Raw genomic sequence first — 15,260 nt, 5'->3', positions numbered from 1 at the left:
ATATGAGATAGATAGATAATGAGATAGATATAAGATAGATAGATAGATAGATAGATAAGTTATGCAAGAATGTATATAAACATTGCACTATTTCCCCTAGGTATACTTTAAAAGAATAGCCAACAGTATGGAACGGTGGATCTGATGCCAAAAAGGATATACATGTGTATATATAATACTGACCGAGAGTCCATTATGAGGAACCCGTAACAAGAGTCATTTGTATGATGGATGTGTTTCTATGGTGATGCTGCAGCACTTGTACATCAATGTAACTGTTCTAGTCAGCAATGTTGTGACTCTCTGTTCGGAGGAACAAATATAAACAGTTTAGAAATATATCTGAATTGCAATGGCTGTGAAATAGATAAATTACAGTATCGGAAGAGAAAAGTGTAATTTTATCAAAGACTTGTGATACTAAAAGAGACGGGCTGTGTAGATTGCACTTACAGGTAATAATCATATACTTGTCTTCCAATTTATATTCACAACGCCGTGCAGTGTAATGCTGCTCTATATGGATAAGATGTTCAATCGAATCCCATAGATGCTCGATCAGATTGGGATCCGGGGAATTTGGAGGCCAAGTCAACATCTTGAACTATTTGTCATGTTCCTCAAATCAATCCTGAACCATTTTTGCAGTGGGTCAGGGGGCATTATCCTGCTGAACAAAGCTACTTCGCAATTGTCATTAGGGAATATCGTTGCCATGAAGGGGTACTTGGTCTGCTGCTGTTTAGGTAGGTGGTACATGTCAAAGTAATGTTTACATGAATGCTCGGACCCAAGACTTCTCATCATACTACATTCACTGCCTTGCCTTCTTCCCATAGTGCATCCTAGTGCCAACTCATCTCCATCTAAGTTAGGCGCATGCAACCACTATCTACATTATGTAAAAAAAAACAAGCTTCATCAGACCTTCTTCCATTTCTCCATGCCCCAGTTATGATGCTCACATGTTGGTTTTAGGTGTATTTGACAGTGAATAGGGATCAGTATCGGCACAGTGACCGGTCTTAGGCCTCATGTCCACGGGCGGATCGTATTCTGCATGCAGGAGCCCGCAGCGGAATCCGCCCCTGCCCGTGGCCGAGGACACTGCCGGTCTTCTACTTACCCTACCGGAACTTCTGCGGGTCTTCTCTTTTCTTCACTGCAGATGTGTGTAGAAGCACTGTCCGGCATGCCGCCTCACACGCGCAGTGGAGTTTGTTTTTTTAAAACTCCTGCTTTCCCACAGAATCCACGGCTTATCTGCAATTGAATTGCATTGGATCAGATGGCTTGCATTCACTTTAATAAAAAAAGACGACCATGCGGGATCCGCAGTAAAATGGAGCATGCTGTGATTTTCTTTCTGGGCCAAAAGGTCCGCAAATCAAATGCACATGTTTTATTTCACTTGCAGACACCCATGTTTTCCTATGGGCGGCTTGATTTGTGGATCTTCCACGCAGGTGACCCGCACGGATTCCGCAGTTCTGCCTGTGGACATTGGGCCTTAGGCTATAAGAAGCAAATTGCAATCTACTGTGTATTTTGAGACTTTTCTATCAAAGCCAGTAATACATTTTCAGCAATTTGTGCTACAGAAGCATTTCTGTTGGATCAAACCAGGTGTGCTCACCTTGCCATTTACATGCACCAATGAGCCTTGGCGACGCCTGATCCTATCAGCTTTTCATAGGCTTGTAGCACAGTAATAACCATTGCATACGAGGAACTCTCCATAAGACCTGCCATTTTGATGATGCTCTGACCCAGTTATTTAGCCACAACAATTTTGTTCTTGTCAAAGTCACTCAAATCCGAATACTTGCCGATTTTCCTGCTTCCAACATATTAGCTTCAAGAGCAGACTGTCCACTTGCTAACTAATAAATGCTACCACTTGACAAGTACCATTCTCATGAGATAATCCATGTTATTGACTTCACCTCTTGGTGGTTTTAATGTTACGGCTGATCAGTGTATTGTACATTTTCCCCTACTAAAATAGTAATAATTTTGTATGGATTATGAACATTGTTGTCTGAATATTTAAATAATTTTCTTCCACATTTCATACATATGCCATATTAATCACACATGTAATAGATGTTATATGCCCTGACACCATAGATTTGAGAAAAAAGTTAAATCTAGTCCCGTCTTCATTGTAGATGTGGCTGCTTGATGGCAAGCTTTTTAGGTGTAGTGTTTTCAGAAGACATAGCCGCAGCACAATAGTTAATGAATGGACAGTCATTCCTTTAAAGGGGTTGTCCCGCGCCGAAACGGGTTTTTTTTTTTTTTAACCCCCCCCCCCCCGTTCGGCGCGAGACAACCCCGATGCAGGGGTTAAAAAAACCACCCGCACAGCGCTTACCTGAATCCCGGCGGTCCGGCGTCTTCATACTCACCTGCTGAAGATGGCCGCCGGGATCCTCTGTCTTCATGGACCGCAGGGCTTCTGTGCGGTCCATTGCCGATTCCAGCCTCCTGATTGGCTGGAATCGGCACGTGACGGGGCGGAGCTACACGGAGCTACACGGAGCCCCATTCAGAAAAGAAGAAGACCCGGACTGCGCAAGCGCGGCTAATTTGGCCATCGGAGGGTGAAAATTAGTCGGCACCATGGAGACGAGGACGCCAGCAACGGAGCAGGTAAGTATAAAACTTTTTATAACTTCTGTATGGCTCATAATTAATGCACAATGTACATTACAAAGTGCATTAATATGGCCATACAGAAGTGTATAGACCCACTTGCTGCCTCGGGACAACCCCTTTAAGTTACCATAATTGTCCTCAATTTTTCATTTCCCCACTTATCGGTTCAATTCTATATTTAATCTATAAATTATGCCCCTTCCCATTAATGCCACCTTAGATGACTGCCTACTTTGGTACAGACAACATAGAGCCAGCTCACCAATGTGGACCAATAAGTTCTGTGGCTCTAAGAGAATGAGGGTGAAAAAGTAAAATGTAATAGTTTAGTGGTAGGTTTTGCCTCTACCTACCACTTGTGCCACCATTGTGCTCCAGAGAACTAACCTCTTACTGAAATGCATGAGACAAAACCCTAAGGACAGTATTAAGTATGAATGCAAGCTGTGACATCGTATATGGCTGTAGTAGGGCACCCATGGATGTTTTTGAGACCATACAGTAATTTTTGGATGCTTCCAGTTTTATATAGAGGCATAGACTAAGTATGTGGTAGGAAAAACATTGTGAGCATGCCTGAAATGCTGTATCACAGAGGTAGTCCCATGATGAAACAATTCTTCTAGGGGACACCATACAAAAGCACATGGACTGACTATGGCTCCCCAGTACAGTACTGGGTTTCCATACATGCTCTGCACACTCAACTCTGCGAACAATTCTCCAATAATAAAGGACTTGGGTCCTGTTTATTCTCAAGACTTGTAGGGGTCCAAGCTGTCTGATTCAACTGAGTTAACTTTCATGGTATGTCTGATTAGCATGTCATAAAACTCAATAGTGGAAAAACATCTTCACTGGTGTCAATAAATTCAAATATGAAAAAAGAAATAATTGGATTGTGCGGCAGTCGATTTCGTAAATTTCACCGCTTTAGAAACATCAGTTGTTGACAGATATCCACCATCCATACAAAAACTTTACTAACAACTGTTTGGTTTTTTTCCCATTCTATTATATTGTTAGGAGCAATCAATCTGAAATTACATTAATACCAACTCTCTGCTGGATCTGTGTCTGACTTTGTATCCTCAGGCATCACAACAAGCTGCTCATATTTCATTGATTATTATGGATTCAGTAATCTGGTTGCTAAAGTGAATGTATCGAGTGTATGCTTACATTACTTACAAATGTCCTGGAGAGCAAGAAATTTACTAAACCAACAATATAAAATAAAGAATAGGATGTACAGCAATTTGAGACACGTTTATAAAAACATACATCTAAAAATAGGGAAATGCCTGCGAAGGCTGAGAAGGCATATTAGCAATACATAGTAGGCTGTACCAAGTAAATCATTATACAGATAGCAATATGTACAATAGAAAGTTGAGTCTAGCTACATACTAAGAAGCTGGTAGATCTTCAAGCTTCTCCGGAATCCAGTGTCCCACCAGCCTTCATTGGGCAGCTATAAGTGCTAGGATGTTAAAAAACATATAGAAGTAGAAATACCCAAGAGATACTGAAACCCAGGAAAAAACTGTCTGAAATGGACAAATTCCTGAAAAGGTCGGCATTTTACTCAGCATGCTTTTCCACCCTGGCACCGGCTGCCATGAAGTTGTAGAACCTTGCTGAAAAAATCTGATGCCGAAAGCTTTTCAAGTCGGTCAGAAGTGGGAGAAGAGATAGACATAGAACCCATATCTATAGGTTTCCTCAGACAGTTTGCTTCCTACACAGTCAATAGCCCCTGTACTCAGAGAGCTTTCCAACATCAAAGCTGATGTGCACCATACAAACATCAGAATAGAGACATTAGAACAAACTTTAATTACACACAATGAAGCACTACAACAGTTCCTTCAAACACAAAGAGCCTACATTTAATCCTACATTTCCAGCAACTGAAGATCAAGAGAACAGGAGCAGGAGATAAAACATCATGTTGAAAGGATTCCAGAAAGCTATGCACAAAAAGCCATCCCCAAAGTTGCTACCTCACTCCTGGGTCAAGACAGAGCAGAGACTATTAAAATTGAATGTATTTGTAGAGCTCTGCTTCCCAAGCCACTGCAAAGTGAACCACAGAGATTTAAGTTATGGGATGCTTGTCTACCCTGATACTGCAGCTATCTTCCAAGCCGCTAGAATACAGAAAGAAGTTTTATTTGATTGACATCCTTACAAAGTCTTAGAAAACATATCTCCATCCACCTTGACAAAATGCTACCTGTTCAAACTCCTACTTGATGGAAAAGAGCACAGAACTAAGCCTTTTACTGGCTATTCATCTTTGGATCATTACTAGAGGAAGTTAGCACATTGTCATCCGAATACCAGAGGATCTCTGTGCCCTGAATGGCTTATAAATCCTTTCTTGGATTCCCTCAGATTTTCTTCTGATTCTACTCTCCTACCAACAATTGAAGCCTGGACTATTCATGGACAGATTTTTGAGGCAGAAAAAAAGCCCAGAAATTCCTGAGAATTTAGCCTCATAGTCTTCAGGGCTTTATCCTTCATCTCATTACTAAGGACTTCTCACCATCCAACTGCTATGAGATTATGAGTAAATATTATTGAATATACTAGTTGATATTGGTAGTTTGGGACTCTTTATGGGATTCCTTATTCTAGGAATTCTTTTGATTTTCATATGTTATGCCATATTTTTTTATACATTTAACTTCTAACCATATATTTCATACAGAAAATATTGGCCTGTTTTGACTTTGGATTAGTGGACTAGTAGTTTGACTCACTGTCTGGGCATTACTACATCCCCCTTGACCAAGAAACAGGGACAGTATGCTCTTTATGAGTTGATTCTCACACTGATCAGTCACATAAGTTACCTAATTCCCCCTTTTCATACTGTATATCAGGTTTTCCAGGTACTACACCCTTTAACCAATGATTACCCCTCCTTCTTTTTACCCGAATAAGCCTACCACCATCCAGATTACCTACATAGATTCCAGTACTACATTCACTATATAACTAAAGCTGAAATTGAGCATATCACTTTCTCGGACCACCCCCTTGTCTTTATTATACTTTCAGATAACTTCTCTCATCAACAAATGCTGGTCTTGGATGCCGAAATATTAATAGAAAAACCCTCCCTTAAAAGCCAAACTAGAGAAAAGCTTATTGAATTTTTCCCAACAATTATTTGGGAGGCTCATATGTCTTTCAATTAGGCTTTTATTAGGGGAGTATTCCTTGGCTTAGGTTCGGCTCAAAAGAAGACAAAATGTTCAAAATTTCCTAACTCCTTCTTAATGCAAATTTGTATCTTGATGAACACTTATAAACGAACAAGAGCTGAGCAAACTCTCAATGACTTATTAAATCTGAGAAATCAACTGAAAAAACTCCATAATGCTAATTCAGCTAAAATCTTTTAATTATCTAAATTCAAATATTATATACACGGGAACAAGGGTTCCAAATTAATGTCTTCACTAATGCAGTGACATAAAGAAAAATTCTATATCCACAAAATTAAAATGACAGAAGACGAGAATGTCACTTCTAATGAGGCGATCGCAAATGAATTTACAAGTTTTTATCATGCCCTATACATTCTACAGCCATCACACTGAACCGGAAGATATCACCCACAAGGCAGCAGTTAATTCCTTTTTAGCCTCAATTAATCTCCTCTCTTTCTCCCAGTAAGATAAATGCTTTATTGTAGCTCCCTTTACAGAAGTAGAAGCTAAACAAATCCTACACTTAATGCCCAATGAGAAGTCATCTGGACCAGACAGTCTCCAAATCACTTATTATATTGTATTACTGATATACCTAAAAAGGCGAATTACCCTGAATTATGTATTAGTTACCAACCAATATCACTCCAGAATGCAGATAACAAGTAGTGGGTAAAACTACTCTCCCACAGAATTAGTCACATTTTGACTCGACTTATTGGCCCTGAATAGACAAACTTTGTAAACCAAAGAGAGGAAAAACATAACACCTTTAAAATTAATGCCATAAACACCATAAAATATCATTATTCCTTCTTGGTAGTGATGCCAGAAAAGGCCTTTGATAGGGTCAATTGTAAATTTTTGAAACAAAAGCTTTTAAAATTTGGCCTTACAGCTACTTTTATACAAGCCATCATTTTCCTATAAGACATTCCACATTCAAGAATTTGAATGCTCTCACCAACATTTTTTTATTTAAGCCATCCACCACTGAGGTCTATGAGCGGCTGCAGCAATCCGTAAAGTCCCATGTGCAGACTGAATGCAGGGTGTAAATAGACTTGACAGGAAGAATATCAGATGCGGTACTGGTGAATATATGTTCTTTTATTATATTTCAGTATGGCCAGGTGGTTTCATAGAAATTATTGGAAAATTATTTTAATAATCAGACAAGGCCAAACTACTCACTTTTACCGGCTATCTTCATTTTGGTTATTGAAACCCTCATTCAAAAGATTCATCAAGACCAACAGATGAAAGGCCTAAAAACTGGCTCCTTTAGGGTGAATGCACAAGGGCGAACTTGAATTGCGGAATCCAACGCGGGCGACCGCCTCTGGATTCCACAGCAAATACTGCCCATAGCATGTTATGCAAAATTGATTCTTCATGCACACGAGCGAAAAACAATTGCAGTTTCCTCTCACAGGTGAAAAGTCGCGTCATGCTCCATTCTCCTGTGGTGTCCACACGGATGGCTTCCATTGAAGTCAATGGAAGCCATTCAACCTGCGGCCCTTCCGCAATTGGCATTGCGGATGGGCCGCAGATTCCACAGGAAAAGTATGAGTTTAAAACAAAAAATACGACAGCAAGTCATGCGGACCATCTGCAGTACAGAAAAGAAGAAAAAAAAGCAGATATGTGCGGATGCCACTGCTGCCAGGGCCGGATTCAGCTCCGACTCACCCATATGCAAGCGGCTTTACTGATACTATGGCAGCATTCTCAGACAACTTACTTATTTTGATAATCAAATCCACTCAAGCACTACCCAGACTCTTACCTTTTTTCAACCAATTTATTAATATTTCAGTATTTCCAGAAATTGAACAGTGACTCAGAGGCACCTTTCCTATGACTAACCACAAGTATCAAATACTAAGAAATCTATATCACACTAGATCCCTCCTATTTAAGGAAGACTACATCCCTCTACTCTCTAAAATCAATGCACTTTTAGGTAGAATTCAATTTCCCTTTGTTTTGTGTCTCTCTCTTAGTGATAAAGAATGTCTTCTGGAAATCTGACCTTGGATTTTCCAAACTATCTGTTTTCCTGCTGTTCTGGTTCCTGTGGCCCACTTAGTATTTGGTCCTTATTTGTTTCTCCGATTGTGATTAAGCATTTGACTTTGATGTACTTTTGACTTCTCAGCTTGTCCAACACTGTCTCCTGTTGACTCCACCAATCAGCAACTACTGTGGGGACACAACCTGGGGATTCATAGCAGTAAGGACGAGATCCCTTATTGAGGGGTTAAAGGATAAAAACATGTGTTCCCCAAGATCTGCTATTCAGAATAGATAGTGCCAAGCCTGATTGTGGATGTGCAATTTCTAAGGAGGCTTATTCTGGCATTTACGTGACAGAAACTATACTTTTCTGTTTTCATCAGTGTTGCAAGGGTCTTTGCAGGAGTGATCTGTAATGGTGGCTATACACATTAGATGAATGTTGGTGAAACATACCAATTTTGACAGGAACACTTGACTATCTAATATGTATTGGGGTGTTCCCACTATTTCTCGATGGCTGTCATTAGGTGTAAGAAGGGGTGGGGGATGTTGAATTTCAACATGCCCGATTTTTTTGCCCTCAAGGGAGATGTCTAGCAATGGCTTACTCCCATCTTCTTGCTGAGGACACATGCATGCTTCTCTAAGCCATGTTTTAAGAACAACTTGTGTTGGGAAGTGATGAGTAGCACAGATGTAATGTCACTCATCAATTATATATTTACTATTGATGTGCACTATTGCAGCCTTTATTTCATCAGTAGTCAGTGAGGGCCTATTGTTAGGCACCTGCATCCCCAGAGCCCCCTCTTTAAGGGAGAGGTACTGTTAGGGTTGTGCTGGCTGGGATCTGTTGTACCAAAGTGTTTTTAGCAGCACAGCTCCACAGGTATGGTTGACTGAGCTGTCTGAGTGTGGTTTGCTCCAGTCAGCCAATCTCACAAGTCTGTTGCTTATATTTACCAGCACCTTTGTCAGTGTCTGTTGGTTTTACTATCTTCAGTATGGACAATGTCATGCTCCTGCATGTCTGTGTGGCTTTCGGTGTATGTGGTGTGAACTGTCTTGCTGTGGATCATTTACCATCTAGGGCTAGTTAGGTCCTTAGATTCCAGTGTGGGGCCATCCCTATCAGTGTGATCGCCCTGCTCACAGGCAGGTATCCTGGGTTAGTTGTCTCGTTAGAGTAGGGACCACAAGACAACGAGGACCCTTGAAATGGGCTTGCAGCTTAAGTGACTTGGCCAATCCACAAACTAATTCCTCGTACTTATTATAGCAATTCCATCTGTTTATTTGTGTTGGTTTGCTGCTGAGCGGTTTGAGTTTTTGTCAGTCAGTGTTTTGTGTCTTCTGCTCAGTTATGTCCACTGTTTCCGCGTCCACTGTGCAGTTCTGCAGTCCATGTACTGGTGAGCTGAGTGTTCATGTCCTAGTTTGACATTACACCTATTACACTTGCCCCCATACTATTCACAGTGGCAGATCTCCTGCAACAAAGATTCTTCTTCACTTCCAATATCACAACACAGATGCAGGCCCCCATACCCATTAGAAAGGCAGTCTATCTTATTCAAATCTATCGTTGCGTCTGGCTTTAATCTAATGGGCATGGACAGCTACAGTTCAATGTATCTTCTCTTATGCGTGAGCAAATATCTTCCTGATCACGGGTAACTATTCCATATTTGTTACATTACTGGCAGTATACCTGAGTATTCTGATTTTGCAGAAGTATATCTATTCATTTTTGAATTTTATTTACTGTCTTCTCCAATACCAGTTTCCATGGCAGTGCAGTCCACAAATTTACAGCTCTACAAAGTATAGACACTAGTGCAGATTATCTCTCCTTTCTTGACCTTGTGTCCTCTTTAAAAGCTGTAAACATCTTGGTTAGTGTAACTCTTCAGAGAAAACAAACCTAATTTGTACAGTCATTCCCTGTAATGGAGATATTTAATTCTCTTCATTGTTTAGCTATCTATTGTTGCACTGTTTCCCCTTTATATGTTTAAAATAGTCAAAATGCTACCATGTAAACAAAATATAGCTTCACTAGAAGTCGCCGAGGTTTCATAACTAAACTAAAAATGTTTCTCTAGCTTGAAACTATACTTTAGATGTCATGTATTCTATCTGTGTTGGAAGCAACAATAAACTTGTAAATTGATTTCACCTGCATGGATGCTGGTTGACCTGGGGTTTTGGAAGAATGGAATAACTTTGCATATGGATTTGTAGGTTATTTTTTAAGTGTGCTGCCATACCACTGTTTATACTATGTATTCATTTGTCCAGTGTTCAGACTCAGCAAGTCCACCCATATTCTAAAACATCACAAGCCAAATGAACATTGGCTACTTAAAGGGAACCTGTCACTTCCCACAGCACCATAAACTAAGTGATAGTACTATTAGGGGAGGTGACAGGGAGCTGGGTGATTTATTTTTTATACTCACCCGCACACACGATCCAGCGCTGTCACCCAGTGAAGTCCGCATGGAGCCTGAAAATCTGACTCTTTTGTAAGGGAGAGTTTGCACAAAGGACTCTGAAAAGAGCCAGATTTTTCTGTGCCGTGTGCTCTTCACCGGACGACAGCTCTGGATCATGGGAGTGAGTGAGTATAAAAAACACCTCACCTTGCTCCGGTTTCCTAACAACACTATAACTTAGTTTTTGGTGCTGTGGGAAAGTGACAGGTTTCCTTTAAAATGCCCAAACTAGGATATGCAGCCCTACTTTTAAAAATGGAACCATTACATTCATAGGATGACACAGTCCTTCATACATCTTAAATGTAAACTTGTATTATCTCTCACTAAAGCAAGATTACTATATAGCCAGTGATCCGACATGGTTTACCTCCGGTATGGTACAACAATGCCAAAGGGAAGCTTTATTTTTTTCCATGGGTTTCTTCTTGCCATTTGGCACATTAGTTGTAATGACAGATGTCTCCTTGCATAGGACAGAAACACAGCATGCAGCATACTTCTGTCCACATATTTCAGGCTGTGGACAGGAAATTGGTGCCACTGGCATAACTATAGGGGATGCGTGGCACCCGGGCCCAGGGGCCTTAGGGGGCTCATATGCCCTCTCTTCTCCATATAGGGAGCCCAGTACTATGAATAAAGCATTATACTTGGGAGCCCTGTTAGAGATTTTGCATTGGGGCCCAGGAGCTTCAGGTTACGCCTCTGCAAGGGGTTAAGAGAAGTTGTAGGGCCCCAAGACAAACTTTTGCACTCGGGCCCATGAGCCTTTAGCAATGCCCCGGATTGGTGCACAAAGAGCACAAAAAGGTCATGAGTTGTGTCCTACATAAATCTGGCTGGATACAATCAATATATGTGCACTGAGCTTAACAGAGGATTGTGTACATATATTTTGACAAACAGCTTTGCAAAAAACAATTGGCGGCGCATACCTATTGGGTACAATACCACAAAGCATACCCCTTACATCTGCCATGAAGCTGAGACGTGGCCACTGCATGGTAGAAAGCTCCAGATAGCTGCAGTTGGCTAATTATTTCAAGTGGTAACTGAATGTGTGTAGTTAATAGCCAGCCGTTTAGGCAATCCGCATGTCCAGTAACCGTGTACAATCAGTAAGCCCTTAAATCATTAGCGTGCCATAGAGTGGCATCACAGCTGTATGGCAGGCATAAAGCGAATGCCTTATGTGACCGACCATATCCTTCATATAAACCACTAAACTGAAAATAGCAGAACGCAAATTTGTATACTTTTTGTGCTTATTTTGCCCTGGTAATTAAAGCAGCACAACCAGGAATTATTCAGCCTTTAAACTGCTATGGTATGTCAATTTATTAGAGACCATAGCTAGGTCTGTGTCACACAAGCGTATGTTTTTGTGCATCGGCCATTGTGCATTTGTGTGCGCAACAGGTTTTCTTTACTGTACATTTTGCATGCGCAATTGCGTGTGCAAAAACACCTGCAATTATGCTCTCCCATTAGTTTCATGGGTTCAAGATGTGTTCTTTCTCTGCGCAAATGTGCAGGAAAATACAGTATGCTGTAGAGTCCTTTTGTGTGGCGCAATTGCGCACGCAAAATACGAGCATGTGAACGAACCCATTGAAATCAATGTGTTCTATTTACTACATATTGCCCGTGCAAAATTTCTGCATGCAAATACACCCGTGGGACATAGGTCTTAGAGTAATGATAGGTGACTGTCATCTTTGAAGAGGGGCCACTACATTTTGGAATTCATTAGATAGTAACATAGTATGTTAGGCTGAAAGAAGATGTTGTCCATTCAGTTCAGGCTGTTTCCAATCCCAAGAGGAAGGCAAAAAACACCCGATGAGGCAGAAGCCAATTTAGCCCATTTGGGGGAAAAAAATTCCCTCCCAACTCCATAATGGCAGTCAGAATAATCCCTGGATCAAGGTTTTAATGCTTTGATGCTCAGTAGGGGAATATTATTGGGGGATGGGGGTGCTTAAACTTGTACAGTAGTATAAGAGAGTAATACACCGGTTTTGGTAAAACTAAATATGTCAGGTCTGCCTACACAGTGAATCTTCCTCCACACAAAAAGCAGTGTGAGGCCTCAGTCACACGGGCGCATCGGCACCCGTATACCGGCGCCGATGCGCCCGTGTGACTGCAGGAAGGAGACGGCCGTACCTAAAGACGGCCGTCTCTCTGCAGCGCCGGAGGAAAGAACACATGACCAACAATGAAGCCGGTCACATGTTCTTTCCTCCGGCGCTGCAGAGAGACGGCCGTCTGCTGGTGTCAGTCACACGGGCGCATCGGCGCCGGTGTATGGATGCCGATGCGCCCGTGTGACTGAGCCCTCAGAAGTAAACTGCAGCAACTTAAATAGCGGTGTATAATGCATCACGTTTCCTAAACTGAGACTTCTGGATGATGATGTTATTTCAATTTTTTTGACCAGCAAACCGAAAAACTTTGCTTTCCACCTAACCGTTCTATTCCTAGATCTCACACCACATTGGCATAACAATTTGCTAGTCTCTATTTTCAACTGTACATTTAATCAACCCAGAAAGTATGGTGGAGAAGACTTAGAGGAACCATCACTAAGTTTTAGAATACTCTGTGTAATATTAAGAAAAAGTAAAAAAAAAAGAATTTATGTTAAACTTGGTAGATATGTCAAATATGATGTCGTTTCTGACTCTACACTATGCTCTCTTTATTAGGGACTGAATCACAGCTCTAGGTAAAGTGAATAGCTGAAAAAGCTTCTCTTCTGTCAGTGTAGCTGATCAGTCTCTCTCTATCATCAACTACATTACTCTCATTTGTGGTAAATCTGTCATCTTCTTTCACTGGGCTACTGCACTTATTTTGTACAGTCCCCGTCAAAACTAATATTGCTAGTCTACTGCCATCCTGTCAGATATGCTGAATAAGAGATGAACTATTCATGCATTATATCTGCACATTAAACACACAGATAATTATACACTGCTGAGGAAAAGATAGACTACCCCTGTATCAAACAACCGTAGAGGCAAAGTATGCTTCATCCATATTCCACTGCACTTTAGTTAAAAGTTTGGTATCATCCCCCCCAACCTGTTAAAAATGCAATCTCTGAAATATATAGAGCCATGACACAAAATGATCAACAACTCTCCTTTATCCACTGATGGGAGACATAATTAAATATCATTTTCACTGCAGACGAGATAAAGAAAATTTTGCGTAACTCGCACTCGACATCAACTTTCTCTAGATTCCAAGAATTAAATTATAAAATTGTATCTAGTTTGTATAAAACCCCGGTACTGCTTAACAAAATAGATCCAGATTATTCCCTCCGCTGCTGGAGATGCTTTGACAATATAGGTTCGTATGCACATATTTGGTTTCCATGGCCGCTTATATGACCATTCTGGGAGGAAATACAAAGAATATTCTGCCTTATTTTCAAAACTAATATTACTCTCTCTCCTGAGATTATCCTTTTAAACCTGGATACATCGGGCTCTTAAGAACAATTCAATTTTCTCATTTCTTATAAATGCAGCTAAAATCTTGATCCCAGATACTGGAGAGATATCGTTTTTCCCCAATAATAAGACCTACCCTGGTTTTCGGGGGAAGCTTGAAAAATAAGCCCTAGTTAACCTACATAAAAAAAAATCAATACTCATCTGGTCTGCGGCATCCCGATGCCTCGCGATGGTCTCCAGCGGTGCTGTGGCAAGCTGCAGTGTCCTCAGCGCTAACATTTCAGTTTTTTTCTAGTGACGGGGCTTTGAATACCCTGCCTCCAGCAAAGTGAGCGCTGTGATTGGATGGAGCACCAGTCAATCACTGCCAGCGTTGGAACATTCACAGGCATTCAGTGAATTATATCACTGAATGGCTGTGATTGGCTCATCGAGCCCCCCCCCCCCCCCCCCGCTGTGATTGGCTGGCGCTCGATCCAATTACAGTGCTTGCTTTGCTGGAGGTGGGGTATTCAAAGCCCCGTTTTCAAAGCTGGAGGTTATCGCGAGGCATCGGGATGCCACAGACCAGTTGAGTATAAGCCCCCCTGGAAAATAAGACATTGTGCCTCTTTTTGGGCAGAAATTATTATAAGACAGTGTCTTATTTTCAGGGAGACGCGGTAGTAGAATCCCTTCTGCTCTAGAATGGTATAGTAAGTAGGGATGAGCGAGTATACTCGCTAAGGCACTACTCGCTCGAGTAATGTGCCTTAGCCGAGTATCTCCCTGCTCGTCCCGAAAGATTCGGGGGCCGCCGCAGCTGACAGGTGAGTTGCGGCGGGGAGCAGGGCAGAGCGGGCAGGAGAGAGGGAGAGAGAGATCTCCCCTCCGTTCCTCCCTGCTCTCCCCCGCAGCTCCCCGCCCCGCGGCGGCACCTGAATCTTTCGGGACGAGCGGGGAGATACTCGGCTAAGGCACATTAATCGAGCGAGTAGTGCTTTAGCGAGTCTACTAGCTCATACCTAATAGTAAGGTGAATACTATCTGCTACCAATGAAAAGATCAAAAACAGGCGAGAGGGGGACATGGAGAAGTTCCAGAATCTGTGGAGTGTTTGGTTTCCTTTTTTTTTAATGGAAACCGCGGTTCATCACCAAAAATTAATAACACCTCACTAGCCACTGGATTACTTTCACCTCACAATTTTATTTTACCCTATCAATGTATTAATCTCTGTAATTTCCTTTGATACTGTTTACATTGCATATTTCTATAGAGCTGTCATTGTTCTTTATGTTTGTTGGTTGTTTGAGTGATTTACCCTGTGACTGCTTCCCTACCATGATCCAACTTTTGTTGTATTTTCCTCTCCCCATACCCTTCATGAATAAATA

Source organism: Eleutherodactylus coqui, chromosome 5, assembly GCF_035609145.1.
Source record: "Eleutherodactylus coqui strain aEleCoq1 chromosome 5, aEleCoq1.hap1, whole genome shotgun sequence".
NCBI classification, from domain to species: Eukaryota; Metazoa; Chordata; class Amphibia; order Anura; family Eleutherodactylidae; genus Eleutherodactylus; species Eleutherodactylus coqui.
Note: the sequence above shows the minus strand (reverse complement) of the source record.